The sequence below is a fragment of the Odontesthes bonariensis genome, chromosome 7, assembly GCF_027942865.1.
Source record: "Odontesthes bonariensis isolate fOdoBon6 chromosome 7, fOdoBon6.hap1, whole genome shotgun sequence".
Classification (NCBI taxonomy): domain Eukaryota; kingdom Metazoa; phylum Chordata; class Actinopteri; order Atheriniformes; family Atherinopsidae; genus Odontesthes; species Odontesthes bonariensis.
In genome coordinates this window covers 8,674,097-8,698,800 of record NC_134512.1, presented here as the reverse complement: position 1 = coordinate 8,698,800, position 24,704 = coordinate 8,674,097, and the positions used below count along the sequence as shown (strand labels likewise).

The 24,704-nt window shown below is 39.7% G+C and overlaps 1 protein-coding gene across 1 annotated transcript in view; it reads left to right on the top strand.

Annotated features, from left to right (window-relative positions):
* Nucleotides 1-529: 529 nt before the first annotated feature.
* ccnd2a (cyclin D2, a) overlaps nt 530-24,704 on the top strand; it is a 172,371-nt gene continuing 148,196 nt past the window's right edge. Inside the window, exon 1 of the mRNA XM_075469362.1 lies at nt 530-657. The gene's annotated coding sequence lies outside the window, so the exon portion shown is untranslated. The remainder of the gene's footprint in view (nt 658-24,704) is intronic.

Here is a 24,704-nt window from a genome sequence, read left to right as displayed (position 1 = left end):
TTTTTATTCTTACAGAAAGGTGACAACGCAGTGTATGATTGCAAATGATCACCGTTACCCTCCAGTGGCTGCAAGTACAGAAATCTGATCAAACAAAAGATTTGTTGTAAAAGCTGTTTTGCCTTTCAAATCAAATCAAATCAAATTTATTTATATAGCACATTTCATGTACAAACAATTCAAAGTGCTTTACATAAAATAAAAGCATTACAGCAGGGAGTGGAAGAAGCATTAAAATACATAAAAGAATATAAAGAGAAACAAATAAAATCATTTAAATGAATTTAAAAACAATTTAAATGTGTCTGTATAAACAGTAGTTGACACAACTCCTCAAAAACTTTTCTTTAAAAAAAAAAGAACTAAACATTAGGCTATATCTATGTTTTGAACATTTCATAATTAAACGCGTTAACGCTCGCCTCCTTCTCGTAGCTTGCTCGTCGACATGAAGGTAGAGAGTGCAGGAAACAACGTTTGACACTCGGCCCGGTGACCGAGGTTTGGGGCGTCGACAAAGATTCACTCAGACCAATCAGAGTTCACGGCGAAACTTTGTAAACAACTCTTACACACTGTTTTAAAGCCCTTTGGCTTTATTTACTACGAAAGGACGCGACGGTGCTGAGTTCAACTGAGTCACAAGAGCCGAAACAGGTGAGACAGCGTTGTGTTGTGTTGTGTTTGGTCACAGATTTGAAGCTGTTCTCTTGTTTGTGAGCCGTGTGCTGTGTGAGCGCGTGCGCTGTATGCGTGTTCTCGTGACTGGTTGTAGTAGTAGTGGTGTTGGTGCGAAAAACAGCTGTCATGTAGCGAAACAAGTGAAGGCGTGAGGGTTCGGTGGTGTTTTGGTGTTGAAGGAAAGCCCGTACGTTTGGGTACACTGAGTAAATGTTTAACATTACGCTGGAGGATGCCTCAGTGGACCGTGTGACGCCAACGGTTTATATAAAATGTCTTGACCAGGCGCGTCTCCGCAGGATTAATACTGGTTTGTTTGACTGTTCCACCGCTGGAAGAATCCTTTGCTAAATAAATCATTAGCACACGATAATTTATGGAGTGTGTGGATTTACCTACCGTAACAGAGTGATGGTGCTAATAAAATACAGAGCTGTCCTTACACGACTTTCTAATAGACTACTTTTTTGTACACTTTTAATAACATCTCTGAGGTCGAATGTGCGGCTTTTGCATCGAACCTGACAGGTTGAAAATAACAAGCCTTTGGCTGATTTTTCTAAGTAATTGCAACGGGCTAATGATGGAGCACAGTTCATTGAAAATCACTCAGCATTTGCCCACCGACTCAGACAGGCTGCTATTAGGCAGCTTTTACAGCACGCTTGAATGTGTCACTGATAAGAAAAGGCATCAAAAAAAATTGCTTACTTAGGAGGGCCTACCTTGAGTGTAAGTCAAGGAAATGCGACCATCCACTTACTGGAGATAATGGTCATGGTTAAGTGTTCAGTATGTTTCAAAAGTCTCAACTGATGTATAAAACCATCAGTCAAAATCATTAGTCATCTTGGTAAACACAGCTAGTTCTGAAATTACAGATTAGTAAGTAAGTTCCTTCAAATGTTCTGTTTCTAAATCAGTCACACTGACTCACTACCTGCGTACTTCTAAGACTTATCAGTTTCTGTCTAGCCTGAATCGTCCATGCCTTTTGCTGCCTCCAGTGGTGTTGACTATGTACTGCAGTATGTATCTTGTTGCCTGCTGTTTTACTGTTTATCTGAAGAGCCTGCTCTAAACTACAGAAACTTTCTCTCTGAACGGATGTGGGCACAGCCTTCGTTGTGGAACGTCAACATCTGTGCGCTCTGTGCTCCCTCAGCCCGCCCACCTCAGCTGAAGGAGGGCTTGAGGAAGAAGGGGGAGGGAAAAGCTTCCTGTCACAATGGTTGAGAAACTGAAAAGTTTGGCAGAGACGCAGGGCTTGTTAAGGGGTGACCCTGCACCCTACATTCATGAGTTATGTAACTTATGTCATGTAACTTCTCTGTAACTCTGACTCATTTCTCTTTGGTATGTTTGTGGGTGTTTTTGTTGTTGTTTTTATTGTACTGTGCTCCTTGTGTGCACGCTTCTGTGTAGCTGTAATGACGCAGTTACTAGTGGATTCATAACTTCAGGAAATGCTTAACAGGTGGCATATGAACTTGTCTCCAAAAGGTCTTGTACTGTGAGACGCTTTGTGGTGGTTTTTGCTCCCTCCTGACAACTTTTGGCCCCCGCTTCATATTATTTTGGAGGAAAAATTATACTGGCAAAGTTAAAATGTAAACTGTGAGCTATAAATGCAGTGACATTTAAACCATATCGGATACATTAATCCAAAGAGGAACATTTTGTGGTTAAAGGTCCTATTTCTTCCGGGAAGCCATTCATCAGCTTATTCTAAACGACTCGTATTACAGACAGAAAGGAAAGGATGGTTTAAAAAGATAACATTGGAAACATTTCAGCTTTAACTCAGGAAGGCATTTCCTTGATCCATCCTTTCCTCAGAAATAATTATGTTTAATATATTGATGTGTAGAAAGAGTTTTCAGCTATTAAATGTGCTAAGTTTACAGAAATTCTTCAATTCCCCACTGTTACACTGACACCATGTCCAAAATAATCAAATTATTTAGCTAAAATGGAAAAAAATAGAAAAGTTGGATCATTAATATTTCTGTCCATCACAATGAAATAAACTTTTCACATCGGTCAGACATGTTCAACTCACCACCAACTGGGCTGTCACATGTCCTGCCGGTTCATTAGAAACCTTTAAACAAAAGGTTTGGTTCCCAAACTGGGGGGGGCCAGTTATCACAGGGGAGATGCAGCCAAACTAACTAAACTGCACATTTTGCACTGCAAGCAAACCACGGGCAGGTTTATGTGAAAGGATAACCAGGCAAACGTAAGGCAAATGATGATAATTCGACACCAAACATTGCAACAACTAAAAGAGAGACAAGAAAATATGGCGAGGCCCAGGACTCCGTCAGAACATTGATGAGAGACCACAGCGTGTCATATGTCTCAGAATATTAGCAGCTGACAAGTTACGACATCACTTGGATACTTGTCATCCAGAACTCAGAGAAAAGCCGGTTGATTTCTTAAAAAAAAAAGACTCGGCTGTCGTACACAGCAGGGTTGCTTCCCTAAGACAGCATCTGTCCCATCGAATGCTCAACTCGCCTCCAACAAAGTGGCATTTAGAGTTGTCCAGAGTAAAAAGTGTTTTCAACTGTGATTGATGAGGCAGCAGCCAGTAAACAAAGGACTATTCCTCTGTCAAACAATACCATTTCAAGGCGCCTTTATGTCCTGTCAAAGGATATCGATGAGCAGCTAAATGATAAGATACGAGACAAGCATTTTGCATTGCAACGTGTGACTAACAGAGCCACTGCTGACGAGCTGTTCAAAATCCTTGACACTTACTTGAAAGAAGTGGAATGGAGTGGGGCAAAAAAAAGTTACACTTACATTGAGACTGTAGGAGTTTGTAATCAAAGAAACTGCCTGACTTTGTCAATATTTGGAGGTTAGAGGGTTTGAAAACTTATCTTATGACAAAATGTGGGGGGGGGGACACCACTGCTTTAAACATTGATGGCTCAATTCTGTGAAATTAAATTCATCATCTATTTTGCATAATCAGCTGAATTTAACATGAGTCATTCAAACTGTTTACATGTACTGATGTTCAGTTCTTAATCTAGTTTACATTTAATCTTTTTTTTTCTATACTATATCATGCTCTACTTTACACATTAAATATTCAATTAAGCTTTTAAAATTCAACAATGTGTTAAAGATTAAGCCAGTGGCTTCCAACTTATTCGAACTCTGACCTCTTAGACAAAGCAAGTGAGGGATTTTTTTTTCTGAAAAACTTACCTCAAATGGTATTATTGCAATTAATGCCGGAGTGATTCAGTATCTCACCCAAAAACAAATACTAGAGAAAAAAGACAAGAACAGATTTATCAGAATTTATTTTTCCTTTTTTCAAGCAATGGCAACATGCTGCTCGCAGACTGATACTTCAGTATGTATAACTGCGTGATGTCATATGTAAAGGTGAATCACAAAACAACTACTACTTTTATTTGAAACCTTTAGCTACATTTTCGTGCTAATCAAGAAGTGCTTTTACTTAGAAAGACTTTCCTTGTGCGAAACGTTATCCTGTAAAGTAATTTCACTTTACCGTATTGCTACTCTTACTTAACTCAAAATACTTTCTCAAACACTGAAAGTGTAATTAGTCCCACAGTTTCAGAATTCATTTAAAAACGACAAGTTTTGAGTCATAGCAGCGCCATGTAATCATCTAAAACTCCCCGTACATCAGTAGATGCAGATCGTTCTAACAGCTGGGCATGCTGTGTTGCATTTTGTTGCATTTGCATGTTTTTCAAATGCAAATAATGTTTTTGTTTTATTGTGCAGTTTGCTTGACTTCAAGATTTTAATCACTGTTGGAGTTCAGCTGAACATTATAAACTTGACTGGCTTGTCAGCAATGTCAAGTGGCGCTGACACCTTGGCTGGGAAATGAGAAGTTTGTGTTTTTATGCCTCGCTGCTCTCACAGATAACCACCTCGCTGTCTTACATGAAACACGCTGACGTCATCACTTCCTGTCACACTACCCAAACACAAACAAGGCGCATGGCAGCAGTCTCAGGCAAACCGCAGTGTTTTGATGGTTTGATAACTTTAAATGCATAGTGCTACTGCCAATGAGAGTCAAATGTGTCGGTTGTTTTAAGCTACAATTTCAAATAAAAATTGAAAATGTACTTGAAAACAGGATTTATTAATCCAGTCATCAACTTGTAGCATACTTTAAGAACAAAGCTGTTATACAACAGGGGGTGTGGCAGACCAGGAAGCTCCAACCTTATAAATGATGTTAAAACTGAAACCTGTGCACAGTAATGATGAGAAATATCTCTGGTTGCTCAACAGCAATGTTACTATCATGATTATTTGCTTCCTGATTAAATGATAACTCAGTATTGCGGGTAGACAGGACAACATTTCTAAAGTCATGAAGTCATCACACTTTAATACTCAAACCCAGAAACGGAGATAATGCGAGTAAGAAAGACTGAACAAATCCTTGTCAAACACAACAAAAGCGGGATGTTTTAATGACTACTTAGTTTTACAATTATAGAACGTGAGCCTTTCCATAATTCTTGCCTGTGACTTATAAAGAATACAAGTATTTGAATAACTCAGAGACAAGGTCAAACAAAAGCAGTTAGTTAATGGAGAACTGCTTGGCAGCACTGTCTGACTGTATGTGTGGATGTGTCCACTGCAGAATTGGACCAGGATAAGCTGTGAGAGTTTGCAGCTGTTCTGCAGAAAGAACACCAACATGATACTGATTCTGTCAGCAAACATGTATACAGCTACATGGTTGATAGGTTAAAGCAGGAGAACTGTCTGTGTCTTATTGCAGTCCCAGTTTGATCACACATCTGTCACATCTTCTCAAAAAGGAAGCTACAGTTTATCACATTACTAATCTTATTTAGATGGTTTGTTGATCACGGACAGCTGAAGTCACTAATGGCTCACCTGGCCAGGGGTTCTAGGCATTTTATAACAATATGTCAGCTGATCATTTGCAAAATAGTTCTCATTCAAAATTACCTTCCAGGGCCTTGGACCACTATTTTTTAAGACTGGTTAAAGGATTTGTCATCTCACAGTGAGCCCTGTGGGAGTAAGAAAAAAAAAAAAAAAAGATTGCGTGCCCTTTCTCTCAACAACATTCAGATAGTTCTTTAAAGTCAGAATAAGACTTTTTCCAAAGTAATCCCTCTCCATCCTCCCTTTTTGCCCCATCTGAAATGATATGTGTTTTTCCTGCTGAGAGGCTGCCCTTTGCCAATATTTGCTTGTTTCTTTTAATGGAGTTGTGTTTTGGGCACGTTTGGTCTGTAACTTTTGGTTTAAGACACCTGCCAGTCAGACCGACAGAGAAGCTGAAGTCAGCTAAACACTGAATGACATATACTACCAAGTCGCACTCTTGGACCACCTCTCGCTTTGATTATGCGTTCATCTTTGCGCCGTTTCAGTAATGTAATGCCACGACATTTATATTCATCCAGAGTTGCATGTATTTATTTTTTTCGCCAAGACCTTATATTGATGATCAAAGAGGTTGGTCACAGTGTGAAGCCTTCTTTCCAGTACATCCCAAAGATTCTGAAGGAAGTTCAGAGCTGGAATCTGCGGTGTTTCTTGTTTCAAAATCTGATCCCAATGAATCCTGGCAGTGTCATCCAAAAACATGCTTGTACCATCAGGGAGGAAAATATCTATTGATGGAAGCACCCAGTTATTCAGTATATTCAGGTAGCAGGCTGACTTAAATTCTTTTGGCACATGCTGAACGCATGTTCTGAGGCAATCCCAGAGCATTTGCTGAGTTTAAATCAAGGTACTTTTTTTTCCTTGCCGGACAGTTCATTTGGCATCTGTTTTTTGTTTTTTTCACACATTAATATTTGATTTGGATACCAATTACTTCAGTTGGGCAGGCTGCACAGGAAAATTAGCTGCACAATTATATTTGTCAGCTAATTTGTATTTCTCTCTCTTTTTTTTTTTTTGTACTTTGTAAAATAACACGACGTCACAAGCACACATGGTAAGAAGGATTATTGAGCTCCAATTTATGTTTAATTTATATTTTAATCTGTGAATTGAACAACTTCTCGGATACCTTTCCTAAAAAATCAAACTGTTTTTACACCAAGCCTCAATTACACTTTGTGGAGGACAGGCCTTATTGCTGCCACAACCTAATTCAGGGGCAAAGAAAGATCTCATATTGATGGATTTACAATAACAGCTCGAGGAGAGTTGGACTATAAATATGTTAGTAGTAAGTTTGGTGAAAGGTGAAATGGGCTGTGAGTGTCAGTTATACAATTATACAATGAGTAAAGAAGAGAAAGAGCAGATATTGTGTGGCTTCCAATTTTCTGACTGTATGTCTATTTATGCATCGAATCTAGTCTGAAGTGTAACTGTAAAGTTTTACTGAGTTTTCAGATGGAGTTTCCAGTCCTCCCACAACCCCGAACTGAACTACAAAAATGGATGGATGGATTTACAAAGGGTGTGAGAAAAAACTAACAAAAAGCCAAATTTCTTTCAAATGATTCTTTACTCATTTACAGTCAGGTTGGCAAATTCACTGAGATCCGTAATAATTAAGACCGATATATATGACTGAATATTACTGTTAGAATGTGCCAGATGCCAACAACTTGGGCAACTCAGATGATATTAATCACAAAAAAGGCCACTCTTTATACTTATATAAAGACAGTGACTGAACTGAAGTGTTTCATAGAGGAACCAGTATAAGATGAATTAGGGTTTATTTTTTAAACTGTGAATTATGCAAAAACACTCTCGTGGCGTCCTAGATTAAAGATATGAATACAAGATTGCCCCTTTAGGGGTGCATAAATTTCTATGTAATTGAACAGTGGACTGTTACGGTGGATGAATGTAAATTAGAAGAAAGCTTGGTTTACTGGCACGTTTTTTGCTGCATATTTTCACTCATTGGTTTTGTTGTCTCTAATTCAGGTCTGCACGTTATTGAATGATGCTCAGTTGTGTTTTTGCCAGCCTCTTTGAAGCATGGCATGCATGTGTGATCAATGAAGCAGTAAAAGTTGCTTTTTGTCTATTTTTTTTTTTTTTTTTTCATTTTCCCCTGTCAGCCTGTATGGTTAGATAGGCATTACAGCTGTTTGAGGGTGTGTCTTATTCTCTGATGTGTACATCAGCAGCTGACATTGCAAAGTTGTGGTGTTGAAAAATTCCCCAGAGAGTCTACGTCGAGGCATGCCATTGCATCTCCTAAAGATGCAGTCAGCGTTGTTCTGTTATGAGTCTAAATCATTATTTATTTTTTTTCCACTTGAAGCAGTTATATACTTGGGGCTGTTATTCATGCACAGCACTTTGTTTCAGCCACGGCTGTTTTAAAGGGCTTTATAAATAAAGTTGAGTTGAGCAGTTTGCAATGCCACTTCACTTGCATTGAATTTTTTCTTTCAAACTCAATTTTATCTTGCAGATGAGCTCTACGTCCAGGGTACAGTACGTGTAATACACTGAGGAGTATTTTCACACTTCCTTTTAGAGATTTTAATTTGATCGGAACATTTTTTTCTCACTTTGTTGAAACAAATGTTAGTGTTTTGATAAAATATCTGAATAAGAAAAAATAACCTGAGCTGCCTTATTAAAGGCTTTATTTTTTAAGCATCAGCAGATGCATCCTTTTCTTACAGCTATTGTTGTTGGATATTTTAGGTCCTGATAAAAAGCATATCCATCCTCACAGGTGATGATTGTACATCGCTGGAAAATGGTCCCTTTTAAAGTCTTTGCAGAAGAAGCTGTGATGCATTACACTTCCCATAAACACTTTGCTTTTTGATTCTGCTGTTTGCAGTTGACAGTTCATCGATGATAAAACTCTGACCTCTAGTGGTTATAAAACAGTCACGGAGTATAATGAGCTTCATGTGATGTGTTTGGACACGTGGGTCGGAACACACTACATATATGTGAGTCTTAGTTTCATACACACACTTGCATTGTAAATTAGAAGTTGACTTATTTCTAAGACCTTTTTAAAAGAAGTATGAAAGCATGAAAACTTGCTTCAGGAGAATATGTGCATGTATTGCATCAGGTCCGAGTTTGTTGATAATCAGTGCTTATTTTTAGAATTTTCCAGTTTAAGCTGTTATATAATTTCCTCTGGGGAACATGAATGAGATTGATTTGATGGATTGATAATGAAGCTCATGATTAATGAAAGTTGATGTTCAGATATATGCGCCCAAGTAACATCAAAACTTTACAGTATTTTTGTAACATGAAAAAGAAATGGCAAACATACTGAGTCCTCATGAGTACTTACATCATATGTACACTGAGAAATGCATGGAAACATTGTCATTTCTCTTTATTGCACTCAACAATCACTGCTGTTATTCTTAAGGATTGCCACTAGAGGGCGGAAACGTCTAGTTGATATGATTTGGAGGCACTCTGGGAGTTATTACCTCACTCAAAAATTAGCAAAAGACTTTTTATAATCATGAACGTTGTGTTTAATGTTGGGAGGCTGTGATAATTTGCAAATCTCATGAACTAATGTTTTATTTACAATACAAGAAAGTAAAATCACTTTCAACATTTGATGTGGCTGCTATGCTCTATTGTGAATGAAATGTTGGTTTATATGATGTGCAAATCTTTGCATTCTGCTTTGTTTATATCTTACACAGTGTCCCAGCCTCTCAGAAATTAGGGTTGAGGAGCAAAATTATTAGGGTTCTCACCCAACTCTAAACAATTTGAATAAATGTATAATTGAAACCGTAACATTTGTGTTTACTATGACTGCTATCACATGTTGCCACACAGAATCATGCCAAATAATTAGGCCATAAAGAACGCCTCATATTGTCACAGCAAGGCTATAGTACTGGAGTTATTCAGAGATATTTAGAAATGTAAAGATTTATCAAACCCGTTTGTCCAGAGACTTGAAAAGTTGAGGCATTTTTAATGCAGCAGCCATCTATGTGCTTGGCTGTGGCTCACGTGGTAAAGCGAGTTCTCTTTGGCTGTTCTACATGCCAAAGGGTTTTTTTTTGGGGACACACACTGAACCCCAATTTTATCCGGATGGAACCCCAACCCTTTACATGGCAGCTCCACTGCCACTGGTGTGTGAGTGTGTGTGAATGAATGGATGAGAAACATTGTAAAGCTCTTTGTTGAGCTGCTGGGGTTAATTGGTGCTATATAAATGCAAACCATTTACCATTTTCCTGCTACATAGCAGTAACAATAGGAAACAGACATGTTGAGTATGTGAGAGCTGCAGCTAAGGGTGGAGAAAGAACTAACAAGCAAGCAAGCTCCCATGCTCAGGCCTGTTTCCCTTTGAAGTGGAGCTAAATGACCCTGTATAGGCCCTGTGACCCACAGTCTGACCTCAAGCTAGAAGTTTATACTGGAAGCAAAAGCAATCTGCAACAACATGTCTCACCGAGAGGATGGATGTGGATTATAAGGGAATGTTATGTGTGTGGGTACACATGCTTGTGAGACTGAGAGTATAGTAAAGAGAAAGAGAAACACTGATTAAAAAAAAAAGGTAAAAAGGCCAATTAGACATAGAAAGCCCCATTCAGAATGCTCATATAGGGTAGGAAGGATGTAGTATTTTGAAACTCCATGGAGACTGAAACCCCATGGTGAAAAGAACTGAGCCATATTGTTGCCTGTTGTTATTCCTTCATTTTGTGCTCTGAATCTCCGTTTGTAATGTGGCTGATGGCTCAGGATGCTTGAGAGTCACATAAAGGTTAGTGGCTGTGTTTGAACATTTCTGTGGTGTATTTTAATTGAAAGTAAACTTCCCATGATGAAGCATTGCCAGTGAAAGATGAGCCTCGTGTCGCTTTGGCAACACTGAGGATGAACTCCAGTCTGAATTGTGTTATCACATGTATGCTGGTGTTTGGCAGGTAATGCAGATGCGATAGAGGCTTAGGTTTGTGTTTGTGGAGGATGAATTCCCAATTATTCTGCAGCTTTGGGTCAGTATCTCAGTGCTGTTTGTCACACAGCCACACTCCCTCAGAATCACTCATACAAAAGCACGTACTCATCACTCCACTGTATATGCACAGAGGTTCCAGTGTGCGGCATTACAGAAGGAGAAACAATCTGAGTTCTCCAGCTAACTGTGTTTATCCAAGCTAGCCGAGGAGGCCTCTTACTGGGCTGCCTCAGTCCACCTCCACTGGCTCCAGCCTCTGTTGATCTAGACATTGTGGACTATTTTCAACCCCAGGGCCACACATTAAGCTCTGTTCATTTGGCTGAATTGTATTTTGATCCTCCTAAAAACCTTTATGCTTTGTATTGGTAGGTGTGCTCACATGGCTGTGTCCATCAAAGTCCAAATCAGAATTTTAAAAGCCTTTCTTGTCCACTTCTGGAGATATGTAAGCTTGACCTGCAGTTAAAGGGACATGGCAACATGTTCAGGATCTCATGCACCATATAGTGGAGACAGACCATGCAGTCCTGTTAAATGGTGGTAATCCACAAGCTGCAATGCTTGAAAAGTTATCCTGCTGTACATAGTTTTAAATGCCAACCTTTCATGACATATTCTTCACCTCATTGTGTTGAAGAAAGTACTCCTTTTCCTGATGCTAATTGGCCTCTCCTCCTCTAACCTGTCACCTCAAGATGAATGGTTTAATTTGTGAAGGCATGTGGCCCTAATACGTTTAATTAGAACAAATAAATCCATCAAATTAGGTTTAGGGCAGCACAAAGTCACCCGTTAGACAAACTTGCATTTTGGGTCAATCCAACCGATTAACCGTCGTCTTTTGCTTGCTGTGGATTTCTACTTCCACGCAGCCTCTGATGGACTCCTTTGTGATTGTAGCGATGTTTATTTAGAATTAGAGTTAGAATAATTGTTAAAAAAAAAAAAAAACATTGGACATCCACATCATAGATGTGTGTGTGCCTGAATTCATATTTGTATCTGGCTTTCTGTTTGACTGTGGTTGTAAAACTATGATAAGGCAGTAATAATGTTTTCCAGTAAAACAAGTATTCTTAAAATACAATTAATATGTTTTTATTTTATTTTCCCACACTCCACTGCTTGTCTGTCTATCTGTCTCTGGATTATCCCCAATTGAGCTCTACTCTGCTATGATTTTTCATAGCAGCTGTTTCCATATTTTTTTTCTCTAAAAAACTGTAAGAGATGATATCGAGAAACAAACAAAAGAGAAGTAGTTTTTTGCACTGGAAAAAGTATTCCAGTGCAACAATCTTCATGGCTGAAAATGCCACCTATCCACTTTAATCCATTAAGAGATTAGGCGTCCTTTAAACATGGTAACTGGTACACCCATACTGTATATTTTCAGGTCTAAATAAATTCATCTTATTACAGTCAGCTGTAATCGCTGAAGAAATATTCGACATAACTCAAGTGATAATGGACACCACAGTTTTGCTGTTGTGTTAATTAAATAAGAAAGTCCAAATTTTATTCTTTTTTTCTTTACAACTGTGTCGCTTTTCCCAGTCGTATTTTCGCTGTTCGTTATGTTTAATTTTGGGATGCAGCTGTTTCATTATGTACTAAATCACTGCCGGTAACCAGCTTACCTGACAGGCAGGAGAGCTTGTTGCCTGACATACTTACCACTTACCACTAGCTACCGACTTTGGCCTGAGTTTTCAGACAATTGGGATCAACAACAACAATATGACTGCCCAGTTTTATGCTTATATGTGGTGCAACAAAGGTGTGGACAAAAGAAAGGTTTTGAACAATTTGGCACAGAGGCTCCTGGTGGCGCACTTGGCTCATCCAATGGTGGGGCAAACGTATGAGACAAGGAATACTTTTTGATTATATTTGAATATTTAGGGTGTTGTTTTTACTTTTAACCTAATTAATAACCATTGAATTAGATTATTCTTAGACAGACTGACTGATTATCCAAAAGATGTTGGCTGCAGTCGTGTAAAATACATTAGTTAAAAAAACTATGGAGGCTTTTATATTGGCTGTTCTGCTCATCTGCCCCCTAATGGCCCGCTCTTCAATGCAGCTGGGCAGCAATAAAGTGTTGGATTCAGCCATCAGTCACTCCTGGTCATTAGGTACCATCAGGCTGCCTCACTCCATCTGAATCTCCTATAAATAAATGAGCCAGCCATCACTTTGGTCTATAAGAGGAGACATGAAATCCAATCCTTTTCTCCATTCTCCAGTCTAAACACAAATACAGTCCCCCTCATCTCATTCCACAGTTTCACAGGCAACCCATAACTTGGCTCAATGTTGCAGGGTGCATAATGATGTTAAAACTGTTCCCTACCGACATACAAATACACTTTATTCTTCACTGTGGCTAGGTCTACCTTTATACCTACTCATTTAGAACAAGTTGAATTTCTGGGACCATTTACTGGAAAGTAGGGCAAAGGTAGGCTTATCTTTATGTTACTCTAGTTTGCAACTTTGTGTGGTTATTTATATAACATATATGTGTATATATATATATATATATATATACATATAGATATATATATATATATATATATACATATATATACATATATATATATATATATATATATATATATATATATATGTATGTATATGTGTATGTGAGGTCTGAGGGAGCGGATAAGAAGAATCAAGAGCATGTGTGAGACAAATGGGGCTGACGGCCCAGTGGAGGGGTACCCAGATAGGCTGCAGAATTTCCCCAAGCAGCACCCAACATAGAAGAACAACTATGGCCTTTGTTGGTCACCCCGTGGATCTCACACACAGTTAATATAGACTTTTCCCACTGACTCTGCCAGGAGTCTGAAGTCATTTAATGAAGTGGCGGCTGAGTTTAGAAGGAGCCAGTGTGCTCGCTGCTTCTGCTGACAGAATGGAAAATGTCTGTGTTATGCAGCGAACAGCAAGTGACAGGAGGAGTGTGTTCTGATACTCACCTCTCTGCATACACACATACAAATTAAGAACATGCACACGTTTACAGGCACATAAGACAGCCCATCCTGGAGAGAGACAGCGATTGTACAAATTCACTCAGTTATTCATTCAGGGATACATCACCGAGTCCGACAGGTTTGTAATCAGCTCGGAGTAGGTCTCACAATATGAAAGTTACTTACTGAACTCACAGCAGCTTAAGTACTTCATTGGAATTTGTTCTCTGCTTTGTCTCTGTGTGTATGTGAATATTTTGTGTACATTAGGAGTGACTCTATGGTAAATAATATTTCTCTAGGATACATGAAGCATATTTGTTGCATTTGTGTGCCTAAACCAAGTAAGCCTAACTGCTTCACAGCTTCTTTGTTTGGTTTATGTATTAGAACCAAACCTTACCTTTCACGTCCATTTTTACGGCTGTCTCGTTTTTCTGTATGTATTTGGTCACACTTCTTTTAAGATTGTCTTTTTGTGTATCTGTGGGCAGATTGCAGTCCGTTTTTGCGTCCTATTGTGCCGCTGTCAGTTATTTTCCAAACATTCAAGTGTCATTTGCTTCAGATTCCATCCCTTTCAGTTTTCTCTTCTTTACTAAGGCTCCACAAGCGTACATCTCATTCAGTGTGTATCAGCAGGCAGATTTATTCTTCTCTTCTTCCTAAAGCACATTTATTTTTTTCATCGCAGCCATAAGCCTCCTTTTTAAATCCACAGACAATGTGTTTTTGTCCATCCTCCTCTATCCTTTTCAGTGGAGAGTGCAGGGATTCTCTCTCTCTGAGAGCATTTGGGGGGGCACCCTGAGCATGGTGCTCTCTTGAAGCTCAATTGTTTGCCTGTAATGAAGCATGATGAAAGATAACAGAATGAAATGTAATAATTCACGCAGGCCTGGGTGAGGAGCACGTGGCTAGCGGTTGGCCCAGGTCGTGATAGCCTCCTGCTCAGCCAACAGAACAATACTCCAACCCTGCCAGCACCACTCACCCTGCTCTGGTCCAGCGATCTTGTTGTGCCTTCCCCTCACTGTTCTCTCACTTCTATTCAGAGTCACTTAACGTTTGAAGGCGGTCTGTGATCATCGGCATGCCAGCACATCTCTTTGGGAGACGAGTCAAACTGTCTCCTTGAACCCACTGTCTTCTTTGAATTCCTTCACTCTTTGCCTCTCTTGTATTTTTTTTTAAATGTTCGGGCCATCTTGTCACGCTTTTGACCTTCATTTGAGTTTGTCAGATGATGCCCAGAATTCTAAACCTCTTGTTCCCCCTCCATTGTTGATTGTCCCGATTGTGTCTCTTTGTCTGTAACTTCGGATGATGATCCCAATAATGTCGGGATATTTTCTGTCATGATAAACAATTATACAATTTTCTTTGCTGATTCCAATTTCAGATTGTTTAGAGGTTGACAGGCTTGCAGAGAGCTGGGCTAACAGTGTGAAGGGGCTTAGACCTGTGGTTTCCTTAGTGGATGAAGAGTTATGAACATTCCATGGATGCATAAAAATAAATATGCAAACGTGTTGTATGCATTTATCTGTAGAAATAAGTGAGCTAAGAAATATGTATAAAAATCCATTTATGTGTCAAAGTAAACCTGCTACCTGAGGTGAATCGCACTCTAACTTTTTAACAAGAAGATTAAGATTAAGATCGCCACCCATCGCTGCATCTCTTCTTATATTCAGGCACCACCTCACACCATGGAGATTTACAGTCTTGTACAATTAGGTTCTGTGTAGCTGAGTCAGAATAGTCAGGGATTAAGTGTCTTGCTTAGGGTTACAGTGGCAGAAATTGTCTGGAATGTTTTTTTATTCCCTTTCCCCACATTTTTTCCAGCTGCTTTAGGGATTTGAATTAGCATTTCTTCTTTGGTCACAAGACCGCTTCTCTAACTTCTGTCCCAGTTTCATTGCACTGTGGCCCCGATTAATGCACTCCAACCACTTGCAAGTCACTCTTTGCTTGCAACATTGGTAATAAAGGAATCTAAACTCATGAGATATGCTAAGAATTTACTCCATGTCAAGAATTTAAGATAGCCAGTGACCTTCCCACTCTGCCCCCGTATTCAATAACTTTCCCAAGGGAAAACTAAGACAGAAAGAAGGAAACCTATGAGTGCCTGATAGTTAAGTATCGTGTATTATTGAAGAATACTGTAGCACGTACCTGAAATTCAGTTCAACCTTTAGTTAGAAAACTGCTTCTTTCCTTTAAAGTTGTGCTGTCATATGGAAAATTAGATTGTTAGGATTTGATGTAGACTCGGAGGCTCAGTTGATGCTCCAAGCCACAGAACTTAAGTGTGTTGTGTACTTTCCAGGATATTTCAGTGTATCGTTTAGATTCCTGTTAGCAGGATGGCCTGTACATTTTTTCCATCTGATGATGTTCTTCAAACAAGTATTTCATAAATGAACACTTCCACATGAAAGGCAAATGTTCATGTGCAAAAATCGCGGGGACTATTTTTTCACATATGCTCAAATTTTCAACAGTTTTCCGCTCAACCAATCGAGGTGAAGAGTGGGTTGTTGAAATGTCTTACAACTGCAGAAACGGTGGAGTCTTTCATTCCTTCATTCAAAACACAGAAATGTACAAGAAATGCTACTGAATTGTAGTTGAAGTGTACTGCGTGAGCTGTTGAGAGTTTGCTTAATGATCCCTAATCTATTTTGTGCAGTAGTGAAGCTTATCAGTCTTAGCTTGCTAGAGGACCTTCTGTTGGTAACATTCAGAGTCATTCTCCATTTCTGTGTGGTCCTTAAAAAACCCTTTAGAAGTGCTTGAGTATTGAAAAAGGTGGTAGCAACTAGTTTATCTTCCCATCTACACTTATACATTTGCGTATGTGTTCTTGAGCCAGCTTTCAACAAAAACAACAAGAAAACAAACGGGAAAAAAAAGAAAATATATAATATGTAGCTTTTCCACTTGTTACTCCTCAGTCAGTGAAACAGCAAAGTTATTGATTTAATAAATTCCCTTGATGTGACCTGATATGCACTGTGTTGTTGTGTTGCAGGATGTCATTAACATAAAAAATTCATAAAATCAAAAGGTGCAATCAATACATAAACATAACATTGGCATGGCTGTTACAAATCTCTTAAGTAATTAAGAAAAGACAGTTAAAATTACAAAGTTAAAATACAGTACACTGTCCACAACTAGAATCATTAGACAAACTCTTAATACTCACATCTATTGTTCACCTCAGCAAAATCATAATCAGCTGTCCCTATAATTAAGTTTATGTAGGTATGTATACATATGTACGTGTGCCCAAGGCTCATTGATGTGCACGAGCAGCAACAGCTGGCACATGTGGTCAGAAGCGAATATGAGCAACAAAACTTTAATGCTAACTTTGACATGAAAGCGTCAGAACATAGAACACTTCACATCTTGCTTTCAAAAGATGTGTAGCTGTTAGTTCCAGTGGTCATACAGACTCCTGTCCACAGCTGAGAGCTCCTACAATGACCAAAAATTGACTCGCTTTCTTTTAGAATATTGAAATAATAAATAAATTGAATAAATCAATAAATAACTAAATAAAACAAGAAATAATATTCAGTTGACTGATTGTTGGAAAGTCGAAGTGTAGCAGAGAGGGAGAGAGGCATGATTTAAATCTTTTGTTTGTAGCTTGTAGCCTGCAGGGTTAAGGCTGATTTAAGGCTCTCCGTCCTTTCGAAGTTCTCCGTCGGGGTGTCGAATATGCAAGGCAATTCACCTCCCAATCAGTAGGCGTCGCTACGATAAACAACCCAATCTTGCAGACGTCTATCGTGAAAGTCGTTGATTGATTGTTTACCTTCCGGCTCCGTTCCACTCCTCACAGTGAACGATGGCGACCGAGAGAGAAAGACTGTTGTTGGAGTTGGAGCTTGTTGATTTTGAAATGCAAACAATTTTGACCAAATGTTGGCCGGCACACAGTAAACTCTTTCAAAAATGGCGGTGTTGTTGTTCTGAGAGGAAGGCGCTAAACCGGAAAGGTGATTCCGGAAATGATGTTGTTAGCCGACCAATCACAACCCTTGCGGTCTCCATCGCCTCTACGGATAGATAGAAATTTTGGCCGACGCACGCAAGCGATGGAGAGGTCTCTGGGAGGGTCTCCGTTGACGGAGAGGGCTCTTGTTGACGGCTAACAACCTCATTTCCGGAATCACAAAGGACGGAGAGCTGACGGATAGCAGCGGAGAAGCATACTGAGGCCTTTAGTGTGTGTAGTTTAGCTCGGGATGAGATAACAGATGGCTGCACCGGGTATAAGTGCCAACACAGTCCATATGTAAAGCACTAGAATATGCAAGTCAGGTCATTTTAAACATTTGATCACGAGAATGAAGTGAGTGGGCTGGATGGTTTTCATCTTGATCAGTCATTACATGTCAACAGACACACTAACTCCTCGTGGGCGTGGAAATTCTCCAGTTATACAATGAGTTAAGATGACACAGCTTTGTTCTGACACTTTGGTTATTTTGGGCACGAGTTTGGTGTATATTCAAAGAGCCCGCACAACAGATCTGCCTCACTCTTCATGGTATGAAACGCACTGCAGCTGTTCTGAGATATTATAAGATTCTAACTTCCTTGATCAAAAAATTTTAAGCAAATTGGTCTTGAAGCACAAACAACACCTATCTTTTCTGTAGCGCGGGAAATAACGTACCACCAGATCATTTTTAGCTGTTAAGTTCTTATGACAGCTACAGACTAAAATCTGCTTACAAAATAATTTAAGACATCATCCGTGCTGGGATCATGGCGGTATTTACATGAAAAAGGATTAAGTTAGCGGCAACAGCACATATTTTTATCGCAGCGGGCACAGCTGTCATCTGAGTGATGATCATCAAGAAGAGGACAGCACATGCGCTAACTGCTCATTGAAGGGTGCCACTTCCCATTGATTTCTGCCACTGGCTGAACAAGTTAGAACGGTGTGGGGTGTGTGCCTGTGTTTGGGCAAGAATTAGCTAGATTGAACACTAGAAAACAACAACAATAAAAAAGTGGTAAGTTTACCTCAATGTTGCCGACATTGCAGTAAACAGCACAACTTTCTCTGCTGCGTGTAAGAGAGATGTGGAAGCTGGGATTGTATGTTTCCGCAATTTAAAAAATGTGAAAGTCAGAATCTTAAATTTGAAAATTTAATACGCACTTAATCTGCAGGAACGGCCAAATAGTTGAATATTCCATAACAGTTCATTTCTCATTGTCGACATCTAATCGAATTGTTGTTTGTGCTGCCAGTTAATACTTTCAGAAGAAAAGATAACCTGATAAATTATTTATCTATTCAATTTGCAAAGTCACAAAGGGAGAGCTGAAAACTTGACCCGTGTGAATGTTACAGTTGTTTGTATCGGTATTTAGATAACAAAGTGTAGATCAAAATAACACACACATTTTCCCTGTAAAGATAGCAGCCATATAGAGGAGTTATGATGTCAACAAGTCATGGAGCTAGAGTATTTCTCTCTCAGTGTGTCTTAGAGAGTGCAGACATGGCTCCATCTTAGCTTCAAAGTTGCGTTGGCTAATGTAAGAAATCCTCCACTACAGCACAACCTTCTCAGGGAGGGACAGAGAACTAAGAAAGATTAAAACAGAATGAAAGAGAGTCTAACTGTAAGCGTGCTTTGAGTGTGCCAGTTCACCAGTTTGGTGGTCTTCCTCTGAAGGTTGTTAATTAGTGCAGAATGTAGACTACAGTTCTACTGCCAGCACTGATGAAAAGAGGAAAGGCAGAGAGAGAGGGTAAACTGTATCGCTGCCAAGAATTAGGAATTTGTGATAGGTTGAGAGTGGTTCCAAATGGTGGAGCAAAGCATGGAGACTTATAGAGTTCCTGCCTCCTAACCCCTGTGTTTGCTGCATGTACAGTGAACGACTGTTGACAAGAGCGGTTAAAGCAATGAAATACATTTAGTTGTTAGATGTTGGAAAAGAATGCGTTTGATTTAATTTAAAATCAGTTTTTCTACCTTTGGAATATTTTTGTGTATGTATGCTGACAATGGTGTTGCTCATTCTCTTCCATTCTCAAGATTCCGGTGTTGTTTGGTAGAGTTGTGTGTCGGCGCCAGAAAGTATAAACTTCAATGCAGAAAGAAAACAATGCATATTATATAATGCAGCCAAAGCTGAATAGGTTACAAAATGGTTTTGTACAGATAGATGGGACTGAAGCTGCTTGCTGGGGGCTGAAGCCCACACAAACTGGCCACACATCAGTCCAAGTTTCTTACAATGGAAGCATCAACTCTCCCTCACTCCCAGGCTTTACCCGAGGAAATTAATGTTTACTCTTGTTGTTTGATGGTTTCTATTTATATTTTTGTACTATAATGAAGCATAGAAGAACACTCAAATAACCTTAAATGCCAGTGAATGTATTGCTCTGCATGCATGCATTGAAAAGCAAAAGGTTGCTGCAGGTTTTCTAGTAAATATAATTTAGTTCCAGATACAACACACAACATTCAAAGCAACTCCACAACCTGAAGAGGTTGCCACACTGCAATCTGGACTAGTCTGTGTCATTGTATGTCACTATTATTTTTATGGCTTGTGGACTACATAAGCACTGGAAGGATCACAAAGGTGCTCTTTGGGATTGAGGGACACACACATGATGACTGTCTGAGGTACATACACTGAACAGTAAGGAAAATGTGCAAGTGTGTCAGTACAATTATTCACCCACAACCACACTCCACAAACAAACAACCCACCACACCTTTTTCAGCACAGTACAGATCCTGAGAGTTGGATGGAAAACATCAGTATGTCATCCCAGTTGCACCCGCTCTGACTGGCCACACTGTGGTGCTTTGTGTGCAGCAGACTGAAGGGAGAGATGAATTAATGGATATATCATACAGAAACCTGGAGATTCAACTAACTCCCATTGTGATGATTAATCAGTCCTTTAGACACTTTCCCTTATTAACTGACTTGTCAATAAAGTTATTTATCACGTGAAAAGAAAGCCTATTACATGTTTTATATCTTCAAATAGCTTTTGTCCAACCAGCAGTTTCAATAATATCAAACAGAAAACTTCTAAATTCTCAGATTTTTTTATGTTGAAACCTATGCCAACAAAATAACGATTGGTAATTGATTGATACAGTATTATCTATCCTCTTAAAGATTAACACAGTATTTCAGTAGAAGTCAGAAGTTTATAGCAGTAACTTTCCATCCTCCTTTCACTCAGTCTCTCTCTCTCTTTTTTGCCTCCTAACATCTGCTCCTACCCAGCCACCTGTCTCCTGTCAAATGCAATATTAATGCAGGCCATACACTTGTTAATTATTTCCCTTGAATGTAGTCATGTCAAGCCGAATATGCATAACAGGTTTGTGAAGAACCATTTTATTAGAGGTGATCGCTCTCTTTCTGCCTCCATTCTATGGTTCTTTCTCTGTCTTGTTCCAAATGCTGTTTCTCAGCTCTTTCTCTCCACTAAAGTGTTGTGGTGTGTGTATGTGTATGTGAACTCAACGTGCCTCCATACACCAACTAGAGCTTGTTTCCCAGGAGACGCACAACTGCGTGTGCTAGGAGGGTGGCTGAGGGATGGTCAAAGGGGCTGATGGAGGGGATGGGGTGATGCAGGGGTGGCACGTTGAGCTGGGGATGGAGTTGGGGAGGGAGTAAAGTAATGAGAGGTGTCGTGGGAGGGGATCTGCGGAGGGGGCAGCAGCAAAGCGAAGCGAGGCCAGGCCAGGCGGGTGGCATGGCAGTGGGGCCTCCTTGTGTCCCAGTCCCTCTTGTCCCTCCTGGTTCCTTTTTGCGGACAGCATCTGCAGCCTGCTTTACATGCAAAACACACCCTGCAGAGAGGGCGTCTACACATGGGGCTAAGGGGAGAAGAAGAAAAGCATTCCTGAGGGAGTGCTGGGAGAAGAGGGAGGTGGGTATCTTCAACAGCCTCACTCTTCTAGTGTCTCCCCCAGATGAATCCATGGGGGGATGCGGTAATGAGGGATGAGAGGATAGATTCACTATAGATTATTTTGCTTTGAGTCTGGCTTAAACTCATTTCCATACACAGCCTATGCTGTTGTTTTCTTGTTTTGTTTTGTTTTCTGCTCAGTTCCATCCTCAACCAACTTCACATTGGCATCTGTTTTTCTGATAATTCAAAGATGCTGCTATTTTGTCTGAACATGAGCACACAAGAGAGTGTTTGTTCATTCTCTGCCCAGATTTTAATGTGTTCCATCTCTTGTCCCTTATTCTTGCCACTTTACATTACCGGAGGGCATCGTTGTCCTGGAACTAGGCAATTCACAGTTGTCCCTAGTTTTGGCAGTATAGAGTCCCATTGTTAACTGAGGAAAAAACATCACTGGTGAGCTCAGGGCTAATAATATAAAAATGTTTTTTATTCCGTCGCTTTCTCTTTTTCCTTTTCCTTCCATTATACGTAGTGTTAAGTAACTGTGCTGCCTCAAACAATGTATCCATCACTAACCAGATGTCACGGCATGTGAGTCATCTCATGCCACCTGCCAAGGAAAGCACACACATTCATACAAACCACATCCACACACAGGATATTTTCTGCTAATTTTTAGCCAAAGTAGTACCATAGAGTATTTACCTTTGTTCTGGTCATGCCATTACTCTCAGGTCAGGCCACAGTCCGGCAGACAGTGTTTTTCAGGATAGAAAGTACCTTCAAGACAGTCTAAAGCTAATGTGTCACATGCATTGTCGTCAGTGCTGGACAATCATTTTGTGCCTGCTTTCTCCAGAGTCAGACTGAGGTCACTAGATTTCTTGGCTTTATGTACTCTGCCAGTGACTCAGTAGAGGTATAATTGAGTCATTGTGGGGATTTGGAATCCTGAAGTGACATTTGGTGGGGTTTTATCTGATGCATGATAGGTTGTCTGTCTTTGTCAGCCCTGGCGGGAAAATGCGGTTCTGGTGCTACTTGTCTTTGTCAGCCCATTCGTCTGGTTGCGAGATGTCCCTTTCATCTTAGCTTTTTAGAAAGACTCGCAGCACATGTCTTTATAAGTGCACTACTTTGACATATTATCCTCGAGACAGATAACTGTCCAACGGCTCAGCAGGAAAAGTGGGTTCATCTAAAAAGAACAGACTTTTTTTTTTTCACACTTTCCATACATCCGTCTTCCTTTGTGTCTAGTCCTACATCCTGCCATATTTAGGTGTAATAAATAAGCCTGGCTATGTCACTCTCAGGCTAACTGCAAGTGTGAGGAAGTCTTATAAACTGATCATATTTACTTCTCTTTGCTCTCTTTTCTTTGCTCAATTTTTCTCCAACTAAGTTTCCTCTTCAAAGCTAATCATACGGTGCTATGATGTATGAGAGCATGGGCTCCATACTGTATTTATATATCTTATTACTAACTCAAAAAAAAGATCATGTTTTCGTGTGAAACCTACTTTTTTTATTGAGTTCATTTGAGCCCTGACAGTCATTTTTCTGGGGTTTAAATATAACAACTTTGTCCTCAAGTCACATCCATAATACTATTCTTACCACTGAATTTCTCCTTTTGTCAAGTTAAATAAACCATTAATGACACCTAATCATCATAAACTGTGGTTCTCAAATTAATCACACTGATTAAAACACACTATACAGCAGAGGGCTTGTGACAAATGCTTCAGCTGCACGATTAGCATCGCAGTAACAGGCGAGGGTAACTTCAAGAGCATGTGAAAAATTGGCACTTTAAACCAAATAGCAAAAACTGAGAAGACAGACCAGCGGCTGTGTGACAAATTCTGTCGTGGGAGCACCACCTCAGATAAAATCATACTTACAGTAGTGGCAGTGCATGACACAGGTGAGGACAGAGTTGGTGTACAGTGCGGCTGTTTGCGCCAAGGCCAAATTAGAAGTTTAACTTACATTACAGGTGCTGAAAGTTTAACTTTCTGCCGTGCAAAGTTGTTCATTAAAGCTCAAACAAAATGTAACAGGCTGGCCTCACTGATTCCTTTATAGCTGTTGCACTGGTATATATATAGTTACACCTTTGTATGGTGCAGAAATGATCATAAAGTGTGGTGAGCACGTGCAGGACACAAGTGATCATTACAAGTTCACTGTCGACAGGAACATCATTCAATGCAGCAAGAAAGAGCTGCGTTCAGTTCACGTTCATCTGTTAAAAACTGCCTTGTTCAGTTGAAATTTCACAGGAACTATGAACGCGTTCATTTTAACATGTTCATGCACTACACCGGTGTCCAATATTATTTCTTAATCAAGGTCTAATGAACAATAACAAGCTTCTGATGCAGCCATGTTCTTGATTTCCAAATGACCCACGGCACTCCTGTCACTCTCTGTGTTTGTCTTTTCCATTCCCACACAGGGAAGCTTCCTCTTTCTTTTTTCACTCCCCCTGCAGAAGTGAATTGTGTAAGATTGCTCTCTTTGTGTAACTAGTGTGTGCAATAATAAACTGAGGAAATGAGTGCTATTGCCTCACTTAATGTTAACATTATACATATCAGGAGGTGGATTGCTCCCGGCTCAGGTTTCAAAGTGCAGGCCTTCACAAGCAGTAGTTCATGGAAGAGATGAATGAGCTGTTTCCATGCCACTATGTCAATGAAGCCAGACTTTGACCCAGGTCTAAATAAATACATTTTTCATCCTCTAGGGTGGAAATTCTTGCAGTTATATCCTGGACTAAATACATACAGAAACAGTCTGTAAAGGAAGAATATGGGATACACAATGAGTCGATCATCGTATTTGAAGTGTTTGCAAACACAGAATTGTCGTGCAGATTTTGTCTCCATGCCTGCAACAAGTACAGTCTTTCAAAGCAGTAAACATTTCTAAAACATTATTGCAGGTTGAACATGATGACCAAATACTGCTATACATTAAAACTCTGACGCATGTCACAAAGCTCCGAACAAACTCTTCCAAAGAGGAACGGCACTGTTCAGTGTTGACATTTTTGTCCTGCACACACTATGTGCTTAGCATATGATGTTCATCCACATATGGT